This window comes from Prionailurus viverrinus, unplaced genomic scaffold (genome assembly GCF_022837055.1).
Source record: "Prionailurus viverrinus isolate Anna unplaced genomic scaffold, UM_Priviv_1.0 scaffold_33, whole genome shotgun sequence".
Taxonomy (NCBI): domain Eukaryota; kingdom Metazoa; phylum Chordata; class Mammalia; order Carnivora; family Felidae; genus Prionailurus; species Prionailurus viverrinus.
Window position 1 is genome coordinate 1,318,046 of NW_025927604.1, and position 3,506 is coordinate 1,321,551.

Below are 3,506 nucleotides of genomic sequence, written 5' to 3' on the forward strand. Positions count from 1 at the left end.
CCATATTGAACAGTCATTCTGATTAGAAGTCAGAACAGGGGCACCTGGGTGGCTCAGTCGGCTAAGTGTCCGACTTGGCTCAGGTCGTGATCTCACAGTTTGCGGGTTCGAGCCACGTGTCGGGCTCTGTGCTGACAGCTCAGGGCCTGGAGCCTGCTTTGGATTCTGTGTCGCCCTCTCTCTCTGCCCCTCCCCTTCTCATGCTCTCTCTCTCTCAAATATAAAATAAATATTTAAAAAAATTCGGAAGTCAAAATAGGCATATCTTAAAGCTTATCAAATATATACCTAAAATGATATATAAATCACACTATACTTTTGAGGAGATTTTTCCAAATTAATGAAATGTTACCTCAGTATACTCCAGAAGCAATCTACATTTGTCAGCCCTGCATAATTTCTAAGGATATACATTCAGCTTACAAATACATGCCTAATGAAGCTAAAAGTAAAATATCTTAAAGACTTACACTTTTTTAAGTTATAGTTAAGTCATTTGCTTTCTCCTATTCATTTTGTGAATCTTTTTTTTCATTTTTGTTTATTTTTGAGAGAGAGAGTCGAGTGGGGGAGGAGCAGAGAGAGAGGGAGACACAGAATCCACCGGAGGTTCCAGGCTCCAAGCTGTCAGCACAGAGCCCAACGTGAGGCTCGAACTCACGGACTGTGAAATCATGACCCGAGCCGGAGTCGGACGCTCAACCGACTGAGCCACTCAGGCGCCCCTCATTCTGTGAATCTTTAGCATCTAGGACAACAGCCCGCAAGTAGGAGGCGTTCAATTTGTATTTATAGAACAAAAGAACACGTGGATGAGTGAGCAAATGAATGGTAGGTAAGAATCAATGCTTCAGACAAAAATACAAATCTGTATACTTGAAAACATGCTAAATTGTCCATTAGCCAATCATTGCTGTAACGGGCACTCTACCAGATTATAATTGGTTCTTGCAAACCGTTGTCTTACAGGAAAAGGAGTGACGAACTTAAATTATGAAATATGCAAATGAACATCAGTGAAACATTAGCTTAAAACAACTCAATCATGGTGGCCGTGCGTGTGTTTATGTTCGTATCATCTTAGACATAAAAATACATATCTGGTCAACACACATGGACACACGAACAATTGACTTGTGCCAACAATGTTCTCAACTGTGTGCAAATTCTTCAGTTAGGAATTTTGAAGATAACGTTAGATTTATTTTTAATGAAACGGGGCCTGGGTTATTTTATGCGCACAAACATATTTCCAATTCCAAATCATACCACGCATGGAGAGCTGTTTCAGCCAAGCAATAACACGTGTGTGTGCACGGACACAGGCATGTACAGGTCAGTCAGCAATGCAATCTACCGGTCACTTGAGCCTAAAGTAGGAGTGATTGCCCGTGTCATTACACGTCAATACAAGTTACCTTTCTCTTTCTGGCATATTTAGAAGAGTCCGTTGCTCTGATTTGTTGAACATCTAGAAGGTTTCTTTTTAACTCTAGAACATTAGTTGGAAAGAATTTTGAGGAGCGTCTATTCTCGTATTTCATTTTATAGATAAGAAAACTGCAGCTCCAAGAGTCTCATTAAAAAAAAAAAATTAATCACCCTCCTTTTCAAGTGCTTCCCTGACATGTAAGCCCCATTTTTTCTGGCTCGAGTGCCAGAAAAGGGCCTCTTCTCTGCCCCTTAAACACGGTTGGCTGGCAGTTTGGTTTGGGTCTATTCCATTAGACTGCAGGATCCTTGAAGGTTTGAGGGCTCCATCCTGTGTCCTCGTAGCCGGCCTTGGCCCACCACTCACAGACGCTTCCCAGTGAAAGGTGGGGAGCCAAAGAAGGAAGTTTCCCTTAACAAAGTCAAGGTTAGTAACCGTGTCTCCCAACAAAGTCTGATCATTTTTTTTTATGTGTATTTATTGTTGAGAGAGAGACAGAGACAGAGTAGAAGCCGGTAGGGGCAGATTGAGAGAGGGAGACAGAATCGGAAGCAGGCTCCGGGCTCTGAGCCGTCAGCACAGAGCCCGACGCGGGACGTAAACCCACAGACCGTGAGATCATGACCTGAGCCGAAGTCGGGCATTCAACCGACTGAGCCCCCCAGGCGCCCCTACAAAGTCTAATCTTGATGTTCCAAGAGCAATATTTGGAGCCATGGTTTTCTCGCTATAACCAGGTATCTCTTCAATTAAACAATCCTCTCACGTGTAGAGCGGACACGAAATCTGCCCTCTCCGGGCTGCCCCCTGCTCTTGGAGACGTTTTGTTACTTGTCATGCGCTCTCCTAACTTTTCACCGGCCAAACTTCCCATTATTTAATCACCCTTTTGGTAATTTACTCCCAACGATGCAGAAGCACCCCAACAGATGCCGGAGTCCAGGGCAAGCGTAGACCTCTTCTAGGCTATACCGGGGACGCTGTGTTGTGTCTGTCCGGTGCTGCTAAGATGAACTGAGTGACGCTGCACCCGTTGACCCCAGCTGGGGGCTGGCCCCGCGCGGCCCCGCTCTGCCTGTCCAGCTGCCGAGTCCCCTGAATCGGGTAGACGCCCTCCTGCCCCACGGAGGCGCCTTGCGCAGTGCTGGGGTGCACACCCCTGAGAGGTCTCAGACAGGTCTGGAGATTCAACCCCCATGTACTCTCCCTTCTGCCGCCCCCCGCCCCTGCAGCTTCAGCCCCTTCCCTGGAGACGGCCAGCGTCGTCGGGCACGTGACGACACGGATGTGCCCTGTTCTCTGTCTGCCTCCGGCTCATTGTTCTCTCTGCCGTGCCGGCCACGACTTGACCACTCGCCCTCAGTGAAACCGCTACATGGACAGGCTGACTCTGTCTCCCTCAAGGTGTCAGCGGAGCTGGTTCCCAAAAACCCACCACTGCTGGCCTTGAGGGGCCGGCCAGCAGCAGGGCTAGGGCGGCACTCAAGAACATTCTAGCTGAGTGCCACCAGCAAGGACACAGGGGTCCTCTGCACGTCCCTCAGGAGCCAGGTGGCGGTGAGCGTCGGTAGTCGGCAGAGGGCCCCCCCCCCCCGCCGGAGCCCTGGCTCAGGGAGAAAAACTGGTCTCCAGAACCAGCCCTGGGAGGCCATGCGCACTGGGCTTCCAGTGGCTGCGGGGGGGTCCCGGTCAGGACCCCTCAGCCTACCTAAGGGCCTTGCAGCCCATGCCCTCCGTCTGCTGCCTGGTCGGTGGCCTCGTGCCGTGCTCTCCGAGCCTCTCCACACCCCTCTGGTGCAGGCAGGCGTGGACCCAAGACCAGCAGACCGTCTCCAGACCCTCGTGGGGACAACGGTAGAAACAGACATAATGTCACGTCACACCCAGAGGAGCCTCAACAGATGTTTATTCAAACAGGCAGGGGACGGGTCCAGTGGGGCAGTGGGACCCAGCCCACGGTTTCGGTGCGGTGATGAAGCTGGAGACCAAACAGGGAACTCGTAACGCGGAGCCCCGCTCAGCGTGGAGCCAGAAGCGTCTCTGAAACCAGCGAGGACGGTGAAGGCGCAGGCGT

At 50.5% G+C, this 3,506-nt stretch overlaps 1 non-coding gene across 1 annotated transcript; it reads right to left on the minus strand.

Annotated features, from left to right (window-relative positions):
• Window positions 1-636: 636 nt before the first annotated feature.
• Window positions 637-721, minus strand: TRNAR-CCG (transfer RNA arginine (anticodon CCG)). Its single transcript has one exon. It is a non-coding gene; the product is annotated as a tRNA-Arg (tRNA).
• Between the last annotated feature and the right edge of the window lie 2,785 nt (window positions 722-3,506).